Source organism: Ochlerotatus camptorhynchus, unplaced genomic scaffold (genome assembly GCF_037179485.1).
Source record: "Ochlerotatus camptorhynchus isolate MF236.1 unplaced genomic scaffold, CSIRO-AGI_Acam_v1.1 ptg000290l, whole genome shotgun sequence".
Lineage (NCBI taxonomy): Eukaryota > Metazoa > Arthropoda > Insecta > Diptera > Culicidae > Ochlerotatus > Ochlerotatus camptorhynchus.
The window spans coordinates 3,802,731-3,821,848 of NW_027040779.1; the positions used below are offsets into that span (position 1 = coordinate 3,802,731).

The following is a 19,118-nucleotide window of genomic DNA, read 5'->3' on the forward strand; positions in this document are numbered from 1 at the left end:
AGTTTGTTTAAATTTTCCGCAAATTGTCAACGATTCAGGATCTTATTTGGCGGAATTTTGATAATAACATGATTTCAAAATCATATGATTAAAAGATTTCATAAATAACGCTGGTTTAATAATTGTTATTATTAAAAAGACTGACTGCTGAAGTTCATAGAAACTCCCTAAAGTTCGTAGAACTTCCCTGAAGCGTTAAGGTCTTTCCTGAAGGGTTCATTAAAGTTTGCATTGCCTGAATTTCATGGGACTTCCCCAAGTTTGAAGGACTTTTTTAAGATCTTAGGACTTCCATGAAGTTCGGAGGTTTTTTTTTAAATTCATAGGAATTTCTTAAATATCGCAGAAGTACCACGAACTTCGTAGAAATTCTCAGAAGTTTGTAAGACTTCGAAGAACTTTCTCGAAAATCTGAGGACTTCCCTGAAGTTTGAAGGACTTAACTGAATATATGAGGACCCTAAATTTGGAAGAGCTTCCCTGAAGTTCATAAGGCTTTACATATCGAAGGGTTTTCCAAAAGTTTGTGGGTCTTTCCTTAATTTCTTGGAAATTCCCTGAAGTTTGGAAAGCTCCCATGAATTTCGTAGGAATACCCGTAGTTCAATCGACTTCTCGGAAGTTCTAGGAACTTTTTTGAGCTTGGAGAACTATGTTAAGTTCAGAGGACTGTCCAAGAGTATTGAAGACTTCTCTGAAGCTCGGAAAAAAATCCATAAGTGTCATAGGATTATCCTTAAGTTTTAAGCAATGCCTAAATGTCGTAGAAGTTATTCGTAGTTATTCCCCAAAGATTAAAGGACTTCCCTGAAGTTCGTAAGACTTCTCTGAAATTTGTAGAACTTCTCTGAAGGTTCGGAGAGATTTCCTGACCGTCATAGGTCATCACAGTAGTTCACAGGATTTTCCTGAAACTTGTAAGACTTTCCCGAATTTTGTAGAACTTGCATGAAGTTCGAAGGCCTTATCTGAAGTTTTTAGAAACTGAACTTTTTTTTATTGAACATGTTGAACAGGTACTTCAAAGTAGTTACGCGTCGGCACTGCCTAAGTCTGCTATCAATTAAGCACAAATCATACTTGTAATTGATTCGAGAAAAAAATTAAATTAAAAATAAATACGAAATATATTTACTAAATTCTCAGGGTAAATTTTGTTCATCAATGATTAGTTGTGTGAAAGATTTAGCTTGAACAAAATGGTTAGTTTTGACCTGATTATAAAAAGAAACTTTGACATACATAAAATTTAAAACCTATTTAAATTATACAAACAAGATTATTTTCCTGGTGGACTTATGAAATTCCTGGTTTTTCCCGGTTTTTTATGGTGAAAATAAATTCTCGACTTTTTCCCGGTTTTCCTGGTTCACTTGTCGCCCTGTGCAATCCACTAGCACACAACTATTCTTTCCGTGGCAATGGTGGAAGATGCAAAGGTAAACAGCGGTTGTCAAATTAAACATCCTCCAAAGACCGTGACGTGGCCAGCGTCAGTACTGATCTATAAATAGAATGAATCAGTGAACTTGTACATTGAAGATGGAAATCTCATCTCAAGCTTCATCTATGTGGTGACTGCGAAATTTCACTGGTTCTGATTAGTGAACTTGATACAAATGAGATCGAGTGAAAATTGTTGGAGATCTCGGAGCAAGAACAGTTTTTAACACGCCGCAGTTCATACACTATCACACATTAAAAAAAATAATTTAAGAACATTTCCAAGATTCTGGACGTTTGTTTTGAGTCTTAGAGCCAATGCGCTTAAGCCTTAACCCAGGTTTTACCATATGAGTAAACCAAAACACAGGATCGAATTAATCTTTCAACAATCTGAGGTTGAAAAAACATTCAAAATGTGAGATTTAGAAAATTTTCCATAATACTAGAATAAATCCACTTAGTATGAATTTATTTTAATTATTTGAAGACTTTAACCGTCAATTTGTCGCTAACCCACGCATACGACTGAAATCATTAAAAACTATTATTTAGTATGATCGCAGTGTTTGATGGAATCTCCCAAAGGTCACTTTTGGAAACGTTTCCAAAGTTCTCAGAAAGTATTTGCGTCGTTGAATCCTCCAAAACTCTGAAAGCTCTAAAACTTCTGAGAACTTCCACGAACTTATCAGTTCCCCAAACAACAATTAAGATGTATGTTCTCTCCGGAGCTTGTTGGAATTCTTTGAAGTTTTCTGAACTTTTTAAAAGCTTCTCCATAATCTGAAGTTCGCAGATCCTCTCTTAAAGCACATCTAAGATATTCAAAATTCGCAAAACCTATTCTTACTTCGTCGAGCATCTCAAAAGTTCTTCAAGCGTCATATCTTTTCATCCTCCCTGGTTTTCTCAGAAGTTTTCTGAGAAGTTTTGAGAACTTCAGAGAAGTTAAGTGTTCTCCAGGGAAATCATGAATTTCATCAGTGGATTTCAGAAATTATCAGGCACCATTAATGATGTTCAAGGAACATCAAAATGGCCCAGCGATTACCTCAGAGATGTTCTGGAGGACTTCAGAGATGTTAAGGAACTAAAGGAAAACTTTTCATAGACGTTTAAGGGAACCTCAAGGAAGCTGAGGGTACCACAGAGTAGTTTAAGTTTCTTCCGAAAAGTGAAAAGAATCTAAAAATGATAATGAAATCTTGGTAATTTTTTGGAAACCTTTAACCTCAGAGAAAGTAGTAGAAATTCCAGGAAATTTAGGGAACATCAGACAACTTCAGTTGTTCAGAGAATTTAAACAAAATTCAGGAAGCCTCAGAACAGCTTTGAGAACATGAGAGTAGTTCAGTCTAAAACAAATTAGGGAATTTTAAGAAAGCATAAGGAATTTTGTAGTTGTTGAGGAATTTCTGTAGACGTTCAAGGAAAGCTCGTACAATTTGGCGCGCAGACGGGATTTGCTACTAAAAGCTTTTTATCCATACGGACACAACTCAAAGTGACATGCGCTCTAACCTCTCTTCATTGGTGCATATATCAATAAATTCCTTAAAACTGCAATTCCATAACAAAATGATACAGTGGTTTTCTGAATTTCGTAAAAATTAGTAGTTTTGTTTCTTATCGCAAAATATTAGACTCGCATTGTTTTATTTTGTAATAAGAGTGACCATTTCCATGTTAGAGTGGTCCAAAAAAATGTTTTTTTTAAATGATTTTTTTTACTATTTAAAACTTTTGAACCACTGAGTCGATTTCAAAGATCAACATATAAAATGAAAGGTAATTAAAATTATAATGAAATTACAAAAATTGGACTTTGTATTGAAAAACATTGACGTGACCATGATACAGTCGCTATACATCAATGGAGGCGCATGGTAGTCTAGTCGAATAGGAGTATTGAGCGGAAGCCCAAAACTAATATAGGGGAATTTACGTATTCTCGGCAACCTAAGCAGCGACCTTCTTTCTATAGCCTTTTTCTCTAAGGAACGCACACATATGCAGTATTGGTTTGTTTACAATCTTTTGCTGCCAGCTGCTCTAACAATTTTAGTCGAAAGAATTGTCAAAAATTGTTTTGAAACGCTTTTACAAAGCTCCAATCTTCTCTAGTGAGAGCGAGTATTGTCGGCAACCAGTTTTTCTTCGGTAACCGTTCCATTTGAACTGCATGTAAATCTGCTGTTCTATTATCGGCAACTCGAAATCAGCTACAATTTGTAGTGCGTGTGTTGCATTTCAAGAAAATCTTGCTAGATTGCTTTTTCTCAGTGGTAAAAATATAGTCAAATTGAAGCTGAAAGCATAAAGAATCGTTTGCATGCATTCAGCGAAGTGTTTTCGTAAGAAAATCCACTGAATATAGTGTTTCAATTTGTGTTGCCGAAAATAGTCTGTCATGCCGAAGCCGTCATTTCCCCTAACTCAAAACCGAAAAAAAAACATCGCTGATGTTTTTAAATGTTGCGTAAAAAAGCCTAAATTTTCAAGGGAAAAAACATATTGTAGACTCTGTCTACAATCCATGAAAACAAATACAATTAATGTTTTGCAATACAAAATCCCAAATTTTTAATGTCATAATGTTTTTCCTAAAAAGTACAGTACTTACCCGTTTTTGTCAGCCCCATCTGAAATTTTAGGCTGACAAAATCGGGAAGCTGACAAAATCGGGAAATTTTCTTTTTCAATATTTTAACCATCAAAATGATGTTTAACCATTATTTATCCACTATCAATGGAATAACTGATACCTGTTTACCATTCTTACAACAAAGGGTACATCAAACGTCTCGAAAAGTTTGCGTACGGTTCGTTGAGACGGTACGTACTGTTCGGTTTCCTTAAATTCCGTTTGGTTTTCAGCGCTGCAACCTAGGTTGAACCTCCATTCTCAGTATAAACGTTAATATACTAGCCAGGAGCCGTCTCTTGCTACTGCTTGGTCCCGAGATGTTCGGTATCGTTCTGGATACCGCGTTGATGGCCTTCGTTGCCTTCTCGTAGGCGTATTCTACGTGGCTATTGAAGCCAAACGGTCGTCGATCGTTATTGCGGCGTAATTCGATCTCCTCTCCACTTCTGTTTCGACGCCTTCTCGGCTCTCTCGACAACCTTTTGCTCTTCCTTTTCGAAATACGAAATGCCTCTCCGACAATCCTTGCTCAATCTCCGTGCATTTCGTCAGCCTGTTTAGGGTGATTAGGGTTACCAAGTCAAAAACTTGAAAAGGAGGACATTTCATTTGATGTTTGGAGATTAAGGAGGACAATGATTCCTTTTCTTAACATTAAAGGGGAACAATGAGTTTTTATCAAACGTTTTACTTCTGGAAAATCATCAAACTAGCCTTCCTAATTCATTTTTGATACTTGCAAATGATCTAGTCTAGCTGATTTGCATGAAACCAACATGGGACATCTAAGCAACCTGTTAAGTTTACCATTGATTCCGCATAGGACTCTAAGGCCGCTACCATAGTTGGAGCGAAGAGGCGCGCTTAGCGTTCTATACAAAAGAATTCCTATTATTGATATTATCCCTTACATTCGATTTCACGCTCTCAGTATGGCAGCGGCCTAAACAAATCTAGTGTAACTATTTAAATCGATGTATCGGTTTTTGTAAGTAAACACCATCATCAGGTAGGGGAATCTTTCCCCTAGTTGCTGGTGTGTTGTTGTCACTACTCGTAGATTGAAGTGATTGTTTACAAAATCAGATACGTCGATTTGAATAGTTATGCTTGAAATACCTAAATTCACATAGAACCAGAACATCAAAATCGAAAACAATTGGATTCAATCTGTGTTTTATGAATTTTAACTTAAATTTGACAGATAGAAAATTTTCAAATAAACCTGCTATTGTACCAGACTTGTTTCTGGCATAAAAGGAATCAATTTTGACAAACACCTTCTCGAAAATCAAACGATCAAGAACAGAGAGATTTTCGAACATTATAATTTATTTTCGAAATGTAATTTGAAAAATTGCAATTGTTTGAATTTGAATGGTTTGTCAAAATTGATTCCTGGTTTGTCTGAAATAAGTTTGTAAGAATAACAGGATTATTTGAAAATTTTCCATCTGTCAACTTTAACTTACAATTCACCAAATTTGCGGCAGCCTAAATGTAGGGGGGTTGACAGCTGTAGTATACTCCTAATCCCACCATCGAATGGCAAACTGCAATCTGCAAACAACGCTCTTTGAAAACAATTTTTTTTTTTTTTTATATCTTTATTAAGGAGACTTTCAGCCGTTGGCTGGCTCGTCTCCGTGAAAAAAATTTGATGAATATGTTACTGGAAAAAAGGATTTAAAAGGAGGACATTTGTGGGCAAAAGGAGGATGTAGAACAATTATTGAAAAAGGAGGACATGTCCTCCTTTAGGATACCATATGGTAACCCTAAGGATGATCCTCTCCAAGTGTTTTCCGAGTGTATCAAGCAGGCACTGCTACGAGTTGCTCGTTGGTGACTTCGTCGTTATCTCCCTCTCCGTCTCCGTACGATGTAGGTGGTCAGGTCGTTGGATCGTGCTTCGAGAAAAGTCCACGATGACTTTCAGGTTCTCTAAGCACATTTCAAGAGCCACATGTGCTTTTTGTAAACAAACCATTGTAGGCCCTTTTCTCACCAACCGAGGGTCGCCCATGCAAACCAACAATTTCATCGGGAAGGGGAAAGTTTTCCCTACCCGGTGATGTTGATGGTTTGCGTTGGTGTCATATGGGTGCCGAGAAAAGGGCATAAGAAGATTTGTTTACAACAAGCTTGTATGCCCTTTTCACATGTTGTTCTTGATTTCAGCGGGCATGACTTGACATCTGATCTTCGTCATTGCGACAAGGTGTGCGTCGTTGGCAGCAGCGTCTCGACCTAGCTCCAGTTGACAGTTTGACTTGCTCTGCTTTATCTCTCGTTTATGTGCTCGGAACATTCGTCTACGCTCTCTGTCTGCTTCTGTTCTTGCTCTCTAAACACGTCTTCTGGCTCTGAGACAACTAGCGCGGAAGGGGTGCTAATTGCCTCGTTGCGGCAGTAAGCTGGAGGCCGTCTGTTATTTAGCTCCAGTTTCCTCGGCGTGGTCGTGTCACATGCTCTCCATAACGATTCTGTCCACTCGTCTTCCACTTCATGTCGCAAGTTTTCGTCCTCTGTACTGTCACAGGATTCCGTTGGCCGATGCCATATCGGATTGCCTGATGGTCACTATGGGTATATCCTTCACAAACTCTCGAATTCATGTTTTTCACCAGCGACGGACTGCAGTCCGCATAAAGTGACGTCGATAATGGATTCCCGGCCATCTCTGCGAAAAGTGCTGGTGGTGCCTTTATTGAACAGCCTAATTTCCAGCATAATGTGCCCTTTAGCGTTGGTACATCTGTTTCCCCACTCCACTGCCTAAGCATTGAAGTCTCCTCCGATGACTACCGGTTTTCGTCCGATCAGCTCTTCGGTAAGCCCAACCAGCGTCTCGTGGAACTGCTCGATCGTCCATCGGGTGCGTAGCAACTGCATATGAATAATCCGTTAATTTTGGCGATCACGAAACCTTCTTCTTGAATGGGATATTTGCCCATAACTTGTATTTCAGATATCCAAGATCTATCCGCCACCTAGTTACCTTTATCTGGAGGGACTCGATACAGCTGGGCAGTGTCGCAATAATTGAGGTTTATTTGAGTTTGCGACAAAACAATTAAGTGTCATTTGGAGCAAAATGCTTGGGAATTCATGCTTAAAAACCAAAAAGTTCAGCAAAATCTTCAGACTGACAAAATTGGGGGTAGACTAAATCTGGAGTTGACAAAATCGGGAAAGCACTGTATTTTTAATTAACTTTTATTTGATATTTTGATCTTTGAAAGCGGCCCAGTAGGTCAAAAGATAGAAATTTTTGAAAAAAAAACCATTTTTGAAAAAAAAATAAGGATTTTTTGGACCAAATTCTTTACGAAATTTTAAGCTTGAGCTTGAGCTTGATTGACCGCCCACGGTTGCTACTCTGTTACTGCCAGATCAGCTGTAATTACACAGAGAACCAATAGACGATGCTTGGGACTAGCAATCATCCTCAATGTGTAAAAACTGGTGATCTTAAATTAGGCAATACCAGCGCCGGCCGCGCCCGAACACAGGTCAAGAAAGAAATGGGAAGGATTGTGTTGACATGACACTCGCTTTGATGGAAGCCGAGAACACCTCTGCACTTCCACGAGGAATCACTGGGATGTTGGATAAGAGGGTTGGGTTTGCAGCAGGGTTCGTTTTGGTAAACGATAAGCTGAATTGATGTCCTAACGATCATATAACGCGAAGGAGCTTGGGACTAAACCCACGGTCTTCTGCTCAGTAAGCAAAAACGTTTGCCACTAGGCAGACGAGCACCTTTTTAATCACCGAGTTGCTGTTATTACCATGTAGTCATATTAACAAATAAAACGATTGACGAATCTTGAATGTGGATGGGCCTGAGATTAGACTCATGATGTTCTGCTCAGTAAGCAAAAACGGTTGCTCTAAGGCCACCGAGCCCCTCATATCACATAATACCGTTGCTCAAATTTGTGTATCCATTCAAACCCGGAACCAACGACAACAACGATAAATCTCTTTGATATGTAAGGACCTGGGACCGCGTTTTTCTGCTCAGTAATCAGGCCACTGTAACCGATGATCTTTCAAATCCGAAAACTAAAAACTACAAAAAAGTACTTAGGCCTTCATTAAGTTCCACTTTCACGCGACGTTCAATGACAGGGTCCTATCCAGGATTACATCTGAAAAATCGAAATCTGGCCAACGCCCACCCTAAACCTAAACCGGTTCTAATCCACCTGAAATACCTAACGAATGGAAGACTTTGACTACTCAGCCATGCAATAGTCTCATTCCGTGCCTTATGGCAACTTGATGATTCTATTGCGCTCATCTTTTGGCACCACCCAGGGGAGACTTGGTCCTGTACCCAATGCTTAACTTATCTCCATTCCACTCAGCTACTCGCAATTTCTTGTGATATAGTGGGCGGAATATTATTATATGAGACAATTCAATGCAGACGTCTTTCCAAATTTGGTAGATCGACAGGTAATCGGTGAGTTACCACGATAGTTGCTATTCAACAACTCGACAACGTCCCATCGTCAACGCCCGCTATGAGAATTCCCCATTGTAGACGCCAACGGAATTACGTCATCGAGCTATCGATCAACTACCCTGGTTATCGCCTGGTACCTTATAGCACGATGCTAGGAGGCGAACCGGAAGAATCGATGAGCTACCTCTCCCCCCCCCCCCCCAATTCTTTACGAAATTCTAAGAACCACTATATCGTTTTGCTATGGAATTACTGAAAATGTAGTTTCAATATCGTTAGATTTGAATAAAGCACATTTTCGCGTGGATTTGGGGCGGGTTTGATTTAAGTACTGAAGTGAATTCCTAGATTATTCTTAGAAGAATTCCAAGGGAGTTGTGAGGACAACTTCTGAAAGAAATTTTACTTGATCATGAGAAGAATTGTACGGGGGATCGTGAGAACAATAGCTGGTAAATTTTAATGAACATTTCAAGAGTTCTGATGAGAATTCAAAAAGAATTACAAACAGAATTGAAATAGTGTTTAGAAGATAATTGCAATATAATACGGAGAAAGATTCATAAGAGAACTTGACTTAAAAAAAATTAAATTATAAATAAAAAATGAAAAATAAATTCTACAAGCAATGCTATATAAAACAATTCAGAAGATAATTTCAAGAATTTATGCCAAAAAAAAAACTCAAATGTATTTCTGCGTAATCTTCCATGCGATTTTAAGAGTTGAAAGAAAAATATTGAAAAGATAATAAAAGGAGTAAAAGTAAAAACGAGTAGAGTAAAAATTCCATAACTCAAATATCTGTCTAGACTCCGGGGATGCGAATCTGGCTGCCTCGACCATGTGTGGTATCATATTCTACGCTATCGATCAGTTTGTGCCTAAAAAACTACGGTGTAAACCTGCCAAACCCGCCTGGTCGAACTCTGATCTTAAGCATCTGAAAAAGGTGAAAAGGGCTGCACTGAGGAAACACAGTAAATATCACACAGATTCTACGAAGGCTAATTACGTCCGCGCCAACAACGAGTACAGAGATCTCAATGCAAGCTTGTACAACGCACATCAGTATCACTTGCAGAGTCGTCTCAAAGCTAATCCTAAGGAATTCTGGCGATATGTGAACGAGCAACGGAAAGAAACGGGATTGCCGTCCAATATGACTGATGGCGTTACTGATGCCAACTCCGTCGCAGATATCGCCAATATGTTTCGCACACAATTCAGCAGCGTTTTTTCAGACGAAGTTCTTGATGCTCAGGAAATTGCTGCTGCCACGAGTAATGTCCCTCGTACGTCGGTGTTTGGTTCTCCATTCACCATCCACAGCGACATGGTGATTTCAGCCGGGAAACAGATGAAAACATCAACAGGATCTGGTCCAGATGGCATTCCCTCATTAGTACTGAAACGTTGCTTAGACACTTTTTCAGAGCCCTTAGCTAAGGTCTTCAACTTGTCAATGACCTCCGGAGTTTTTCCAGAATGTTGGAAGGATTCGTTTGTTTTCCCTGTTCACAAAAAAGGATGCAAGCAGACTGTCGCCAATTACCGCGGAATAGCTGCATTGAGTGCTATCTCCAAACTATTCGAGCTAATTGTCCTGGAAAAGTTGGTTCAAGACTGCTCGTACAGTATTTCTCAGGATCAACACAGCTTCATGCCTAAGCGCTCGACGACGACTAATCTAACTGTTTTTACATCGTTCATTATTCGTGAGATTGAACGTGGCCATCAAGTTGACGCCATATACACCGACCTCTCTGCAGCTTTCGATAGAGTGAACCATGAAATTACCATCTCTAAATATGACAAAATGGGTGTTCATGGGAGTCTACTTACCTGGCTTCGCTCCTATCTGACTGGCAGATCTATGTCTGTTAAGATCGGTGACCACGCTTCTCCACCCTTCATTGTTACATCTAGTGTTCCTCAAGGCAGCCACCTGGAGCCATTGCTTTTCCTGTTGTATATGAACGACGTGAACTTGATCCTCAAATGCCTTAAACTCTCGTACGCCGACGACATGAAGCTCTACTACGTAATAAAAGGGCCTCAAGACGCTCATTTCCTCCACCAAGAACTTGAAGTCTTTGATGATTGGTGCCGGATAAACAGGATGTCTTTAAATGTGTCCAAGTGCTCGGTCATCTCCTTTGGCCGTAAACGGGCGATGCATTTCCACGATTACACCTTAAGAGGAATAAGCTTGAAACGCGAATCGACTGTCAAGGACTTGGGAGTCATGCTCGATTGCAAATTAACGTTCAAGGATCACATTGCTTATGTTGTATCTAAAGCTTCATCGCAGCTAGGATTTTTATTCCGTTTCGCCAAAAGCTTCAAGGACGTGTATTGCCTGAAGGCTTTATACTGTTCCCTGGTTCGACCTATACTGGAATACTCTGCCGTTGTTTGGTCGCCATTCTATCAGAATGCCATCCATAGAATTGAAGCTGTTCAGCGAAAATTTATTCGCTTTGCGTTGCGACACCTTCGTTGGCGCGACCCGCGTAACTTGCCGAGCTATGAAAGTCGCTGTAACCTCATCGATCTGGAGCTCTTGGAAGGAAGGCGTAATGTGGCGAAGGCTTGTTTCGTTGCGGATCTTCTGCAAGGGAACGTCGACTGCTCCACACTTCTCAGTCTTCTTGACATCAACACTCAACGACGGGACCTCCGGCTGCATGCGTTCTTCAACAACCGGCGTTCGAGGACCAACTATGGCGTACACGAACCAATGTTGAGTATGTGCCGCGTTTTCAATAGTTGTTATTATGTGTTCGATTTTAATGTGTCCCGCGAGAAAAATAAGCGTAGCTTTAAGAGATGTTTGCGTTAATTTTGTGTTTGAAGCAGTTTTGATATTTAGATATAGAAAATTGTCATTAGGGTAACTATTTTATCTGTTGACAAGTAGAAATAAATAAATAAATCTTAGAAAGAATATCTTCAATATTTATAATTTATTGTTTACATAAAGCTCATAAAAAATTCTCATGAGTAAAACTATGGACACTTGAAAATTCACAAAAATCATAGAACATCAACACTGACGTAGAGGAACAACATCAACACTGACGTAGAACTAAAAAAAAAAACATGTATATTTTTCCCATAAGGACTTTATAAAAATCTACAATTTTGTCTCAGACGTCACTTCAATCAGAAGTGACGTTTTCGTGGTTCAATTTATTGAAAAATTACAAAAACGCCAGTTTGAAAAAAACATTACAACATCCAAAATGGCCGAATTTTTGTAAAAATGTGAATGCCCATAACACACAATTATGCAAAGTTTTATGCAAATCGGAGAAGGTCGAGTTTTTCCGATTCGTCATTTGGCGTGGAACTGCTCAGTTCTGAACGTAAACACTCATCCTCTCATTTATCGTGCATGAGTGCTGTTGTTGGTTAAAGTTGTGTCAAATTGTACATCCCTAATGCATATAACATCTCGCTTCGCCGATGACGACGACGACGACGATACAATATATTAAAAATCGCAACCGCGTGAAGATCTTTCGGATAGAGGTGTGTTTATTCAATCCGTGCTGCTGTTTGCTGGTGCCTGCTTGATACACCCAACAACGGCCAACGGCACATGGCGTCTACCGGTGCGGCGCATAGTGTTAGTATCAACAACGGGGAAGTTGCAAACCTACATATGAAGGTAGAAATACAGTCGAGCACGAGTCACGACTGCCTGTAAAGTGCTGTAAATCGTCGATTCAGCAGTGCTGTAACGCTCGATGCACTTCAAACCAGCAAAACATTCCTTCTTCGCCACCCTTTCGTAACAGAGCAGAGCAGCAGTAGTGAGATGCAGTGTTTGTAGGTAAATGCATCATCCAGTATGGAACAGTTATCAGTGTTCTCCGGGATCAACCGCGTTTTAAGTGACGTTTCGTGGTTTCAATGAGTTTGCGCATCCGAGCTACGAATACGATCAGTTGACAGTGAATCAATGGGTGAGTGGTGATTTCCATCGAATTGAAGAGGTAATTCATCACGAGCTAAGCTAATTCCAGACGATCGTCGCATCGTTTGTGGAACGTGTTAGTGTTTGCATTGTTGTGTTGGTGTGTTTTTCGAACGATCAGTGATCTGCATAAGTGATCGTGAGTTCGCGGTCCAGGTGAATATTGATTGGTCTGCAAAACAATGACGTAAGCCAAGCACACCTGAGCGGGTCATGTTTTTTTCTACGATTTAGACTCAACTGAAGCATGATACAACATCATATTCGAACGGCGGTGATGGATTGTGACGTACTCCAGATTTCCGTTGATTGAGTGACAAATGATTTTACTAGCTGTGGATAAGTTTTTCGGTACCAGACGTCACTTCCGGTGTGTGGGAGGGTGTTTCTTTAACACATACACTTGTTTGTGGGTTAGCGCGAAGGAAGAGAGTCAAAGGCGATAGTGAATGAGATTAACCAGTCGGACGAGGATGGATGTCAAGCTGTTCGGTCGGTGGTGACTTAAAATTTGAGTTACTTTAAATGGGAACAACGAATATGATTTATAGTTCAGAAAAATTGGAGTACTTCCTACATTACAACCCTGCTTTTGGGTACACAGCACTTTCACACCAGAGCCAGAGGAGTATCAATCGAAAGAATGTTTATATGAAAAGTAAACAACTTCCTAGCAGTGCCAGAACAGCGATATGATGTGAACTTTTCTGCGGATAGAAAGTTTTTTTTTTAAATTACTTTCAAAGCAATTGTAGGCAGATAACGATGCTTTCTTTTAATTGGAACTTGTAACTCTTGTATCGCACAAGTTTTGGTTTGTTTACTGTTTTATTACATCGTTAATAGTGTTCACCCTACCGCAAATAACATTTTCTATGTAATTAAATCAAATTGGACATTATTCCGAGAACGACTATGATGATGACGACGCCGGCGTCCGGGCCTCCAATTAACCATGACCTTTGCCACCATGCGCTGCGGTTATGACAGCCGCATTTGTTCAATTCGAGTTAAATTCGAACGCTTCGTCACGAAACAATTGATTTAATCATTCCGAACCTGACTGAGTTGTATTTATTGGAGGGTTCGGAGGGGGGTTAAAATGGGGTTATGTTTACGTGATTCTCACATTAGCCCCCTATCGTCGGTTGTTTGGTTGTTTGTTTTTTTTTTTTTATTATAACAAATCTATACCTCCATCGGAACCCGAAATGTGCGGTTTCACTTTCATGGTGCTATGGGATTAAGTGAGAAATGATGATGGTTGGATTTATTTTCTGCCACAGGCCGGCAGCGGTAGCGATGTTTTTCGGGCACGTGCAGTATGTGACTGTGTTAGAAACTAGTGGGAACTAGCATGATTAATCATTGGCTCACTTTGCTTAGATGATGGAGGTCACTTAGGGTAACGTGACGCCATGTTTGGGAAATTAGCTACGGCATATACATATTGAACAACAAATTCAATATCGCATTCATTCGTCAATACCAAGTATGCCATTCGCAGGGTGACCAGGGAATTTTCAATTTGAAATTCGTGGTTTTCTCCCGGTTGAAATTTTAATAATTTTCCGTTTGTTAATATTCAACAAATATGGAAAGTGAACAAATGTTTTTTTTTAAACGTGACCAGCTGGAAATAATCGGAACTTATTTGTGGGAAAACTATCTTCAGAAGCAAAACTACAGGAAGTATTTTTTAAAGCTGAAGGTATAATTCAACTCTATGAGTCACACTCAAAACAAATCGTTAATATTTTGAGATACCGTAAGGCAGGGTGACATTGGACCAAAATTTAAAGATGTTTATTGATGCATGTATCTTAAATATACAGAAAATGATAACTAGAATATGTTTTTTGAAGTCCTGGAGTAAAGTGTAGATAACCTTAAGCAGTTGTTTTATTTAAATAGTATTGTAAATTCAAGTGTCATAAATAGTAGCAAAAACACGTTTTTAAAAATGTCCACAGGCAATCAAAAGTTTGAACACACTTTTATGTGGGTAATCGGGGGATACACGTGATATTTAGCCATGCATACAAAGTACATTGTGATCATAGCCAATATATTAAATAATACTATATTTAAACCAATGTTTGGGCCCCCATAAGGCTTTGCATTTGAGCAATTATCGCTGAAACTAATACACTTTTTGCACGAGGTTCTCAAAACCATTTTTTCTAGGGGATGACGGAGTGACGGCCACCCTTAGCTTGAAGTAAAATATAACCAATACTGTATAAAATTTCAACGATAAATTTAGTGATTATTGATCTTGAGAGTACTTTCCTTAATTACATTGAGTTTCAGAAAATTTCCTTTTCATTTGATCATGTTTTATCACGCATGAGCATGAGCATGAGCATGGTTGACCGCCCACGGTTGCTACTCTGTTATTGCCAGACCAGCTGTCATTACACAGAGAACCAATAGACGATGCTTGAGACTAGCAATCATCCTCAATGTGTAAAAACTGGTGATCTCAAACTAGGCAATACCAGCGCCGGCCGCGCCCGAACACAGGTCAAGAAAGGAAGGGGTAGGAATGTGTTGACGTGACACTCGCTTTGATGGAAGCCGAGAACACCTCTGCACTTCCACGAGGACTGGGATATTGGGTAATAGGGTTGGGTTTGCAGCAGGGTTCGTTTTGGTAAACGATAAGCTGAATTGATGTCCTAACAATCATATAACGCGAAGGAGCTTGGGATTGAACCCACGGTCTTCTGCTCAGTAAGCAAAAATGTTTACCACTAGGCAGACGAGCTCCTTTTTAATCATCGAGTTGCTGTTATTACCATGTAGTCATGTTAACAAATAAAACGATTGACGAATCTTGAATGTGGATGGGCTTGAGATTAGACTCATGATGTTCTGCTCAGTAAGCAAAACCGGTTGCTCTAAGGCCACCGAGCCCCTCATTATAGCGTTACTCAAGTTTTTATGACTATTCAGACCCGGCACCGACGACAACGAAAAGTTTTACGAAATACACGATAAACAAGCGATCTAACCATACATTTTTAATATGAAAGGATCTGGGACCGCGTTTTTCTGCTCAGTAAGCAAGCCACTGCAACCGACGACCTTTGAAATCCTTAAACTAAAAGCTATGAAAGAGGCCTTCATTAAGATCCATTTTCACGCGACGTTAAATGTTTCGATTTTCTCTTTACGCATGGTTCAGGTAATCATAACAAGCTATGAGGAAATACGCGATAATTCATATTTTCAGCGGTTGGTGATTAATTTTAAATATACTAACGGTACTGCCTACGACTACGACGACGATTACGGTAGACACTACGACGGCGCCTACGACAACGACAACAGTGAATTTGTAATTAACCTATTGTCTAGGATAAACACCTTTGCCCAGCACCTCCACTGGTTCTTCATGTCCGCTATCTACATTTGATCATGTTTTATCACGAATAAAAAACAGACTAAATAATGATAAAAAAAAAGTAAGAGGTTATATTTTAGACTCGAACGTAGATTTGACGTAGGATTACGAAAGGTAGTTTTGATGTCACAGCTAAAGTATAGTATATATTAAATTGATTTCTTAACTCGTTATCAGTGAAAAAGTTGGATAGGTTGAAATTCGATAGAAATTTGAGAGTTCTGTTTGTGAGGTGCTCTGTCGATTTCCATGTAGTACAAGCCAATTCTGGACGATATGTCTAGGATACAAGCTCTCAATCTTTAGTTAACTCTTTTATAAGTCATTTGTTGACCTGAAAAGGACCGATGGGTTAGAAGCTTGGAAGCCAGCTTAGAACAATGCTGTGGAAATTTGTCCTCGATGTTCTTGGAGATGATAGCGGTGCGGAATGAAATGTGTATTAGGGAAAACACATCAATCTCAGAATCTGAGCCTACCGGACAGTACGTTTATGCTTTTTGATGCAAATTTTAAGCCCCTTCTATTAAGAGAATTCGGCAAGATTGTTTTGGCATAATATTAGGAGCTTAAAGTTTGCATTTAAAGGCATAAATATAAGTACGGTCTGGCATGCTCAGTGCTTGGTATCAATATTCGGCGGCTGTGCTAGGGAAACCAATTTTCCCATCACGGAAACGCCTCGTTTTTTGATGTCAAAATTACGCATTTTCGCATTAAATCTTAAACAACAATAATTTATGGTGGTCCTGAAAAGAACCGTTTTGTCGTGATGGTTGAGTAATGCTGAGCTATTAGGGTATTCAACACGGATGCAGCTGACGAGCTGCATGTTGTTTGGAACGAGGGTGACGCACTCGGCTGTGCGAATCTCGGGAAAATTTTTTGACGAGATTCAGGCATCACTGCTCACGACGAGCAACTCAATCCGATCAGCGGTTGAGGGCAGCCTTGATAGCTAGCTGCTTGCGGGGAGCCTTTCGTTGTGTACTGGAGAACACCATCACTCACCACACGCGGTGATTGAATGAACAGCGTTCGGTGAGACCGGATGGAATTCAATTTTGAAATCTGCGTTTGGGAAACTGCTTTTCGCAGGCAATCGGTGACCATTTTAACTATCATAGCAACAGTTGAATATTCGTGCAATTTTCAATAGTGACATTTTGAAAAATGATAAATCTTTATTATTCACAGATTCGTAGAAAATTTTGCTATGGATTTGATAGCAATAGATTTAAAATCCATCATCTCTGGATCAAAATCAGACCACTTTAATGCCGTGACCGACTTTGGATTCTGAAATTGCAATGTCAATGTTGCCTTATAAATATATGGTTTGTTAGATTTAAACATATGGAAACTGACATCCGATTGATGACCTTGACAAATGTCCAAAAAATACTCTTTATCAAAGGACCGTTTTGTCGTGATGGTTGAGTAATTCTGAGCTATTAGGGTGTTCAACACGGATGAGGTTGGCGAGCTGTATGTTGTTTGGAACGAGGGTGACGCGCTTGGCATATATGGCCCACAGTGACTCACGAATATGGATCCCGATCAGTAGCGGGGAGGCTTCTTCCTCCTTCTTCGGTGAATGGACGCTCATGTGGGCTGCAGCTCGTTGCTTGCGGGCAGCCTTTCGTTGTACACAATGTTCAACGCTACGCGCCGAAAGCACTGCTGCTGTTGACGACTGACCGGAAACCACCACACACGGTGATTGAATAAGCACCATTCAGGGAGACAGGATCGAATTCGATTTTGAAATCTGTGTTAGGGAATGCGCTGTTAGCAGGCAATCGGTGACAATTTTGATCACTATTGCAACAGTTGGAAATTTATGTAATTTTCAGTAGTGACCTATTTAAAAATGAATTAAGTTTTCCATTTAGCATATTCGTAGCAACATTTATAATCGATTGGCTTGTTTAGAATTGAAATCCATCAACTATTGACAGAGTTATATGTGGTCGAAACCTGACCACTTTTCGTAATGCGGTTAATTTTGGTTTTTTTAAATTGCACCCCCAATATGTTGCCGAATTACGTAATCATACGTAAGAAAAAACATGCGGGGTAAACTTGGCTACCCTTAGGGGTAACATGGAATATATCATGAACCTGGCCATATAAAATGAAACTGTCTTCGGCAAAATTGCACAGTAGGCCAAGGCGGATAGAGAACAGTAGTACAGAATTTACTCACTATACAGTGCTAATGTGCAAGTCAATTTCCTGTATAAAAAATACCTCAAGATCTTTACTATTTAGAATGTTTCCGTCTTCGGGAAAGTTGTTCAGGTGACCAATTTCTTCAAATGTGCGGGTTAGTTAGTTCAGAATTCTCTCACTACGTGACACTAGTCTACGGTTGGACTTGACGTAGATGTCTTGACTTCGTAGATGGTGAGAATTTCAAGATATAGTTATAGATACATAAAGTTCACATGTACACTAGCGCCGCGTAGTGAAGGAATTCCTAATTTACTTGTGTACCATCACCATTAGGAAGGCTATCTTACTTATAATACCGGTAAGAGAAGCTTCTTAGAAGTGCTGAACCTAGTTTTATGACTTGACTACTTTTACGGATGTTCCGGATTTTCTGCCTCCACATCACGAATTCGTACTGATTTTTTTATCCAGTTCGTTTATTTGGAAGGCTCAATGGCGTAAGCTTTACGGAGCCGAAAATTCGTTGTTCACTGTGTGTAAAAAAATTCACTTTATTCTATGTCTAGTAGAAGTTGGGTCGAACACTCGCGGCTTACTCGAGGTTAGGAGGATACATTGTCGAAGGATAGGATCAGGGGAGGAGCTTAGGGGTGGGTTTTTCTTTTTCTCATCAGAGCGTTGTCGCCGTTGTTACTATGGTAAAACCAAGATTTTTGTTCATGTCTATCTAATAATTATATCGGTCTGCTTCAAAAACTTTCAACTGTACTTGTAGGAAACTTTCCCAGCTATAACTTTGCTCAAAACCACTTTTTGATTAAATGCAAGGATCGAAAGTTATCATGATGTCTTATGATTATGCTCAATCAACTGCTCAGCAGGCAACATTGGTGTTTCTGGGGCGTTGAATAGGACACAAAAATCAAGGCTACTGTGTCACACTGCAAAATACAGTGTTGCCTACAGAGCAGCTGCT

General features: G+C 39.7%; 2 protein-coding genes across 4 annotated transcripts in view; one reads left to right on the forward strand and one right to left on the reverse strand.

Annotated features, from left to right (window-relative positions):
* LOC135706725 (RNA helicase aquarius) overlaps window positions 1-19,118 on the reverse strand; it is a 307,481-nt gene that overhangs the window by 177,742 nt on the left and 110,621 nt on the right. The window lies entirely within an intron of this gene.
* The window catches only part of mthl5 (G-protein coupled receptor Mth-like 5), a 111,515-nt gene that overhangs the window by 6,345 nt on the left and 86,052 nt on the right, over window positions 1-19,118 (forward strand). The window contains exon 1 of one of the 3 annotated variants that reach the window (XM_065228385.1): window positions 12,550-12,574. The exons of the other annotated variants lie outside the window; for them this stretch is intronic. The gene's annotated coding sequence lies outside the window, so the exon portion shown is untranslated. Of the gene's footprint in view, window positions 1-12,549; window positions 12,575-19,118 lie in introns of those variants that run through there. 3 annotated transcript variants of the gene reach the window in all.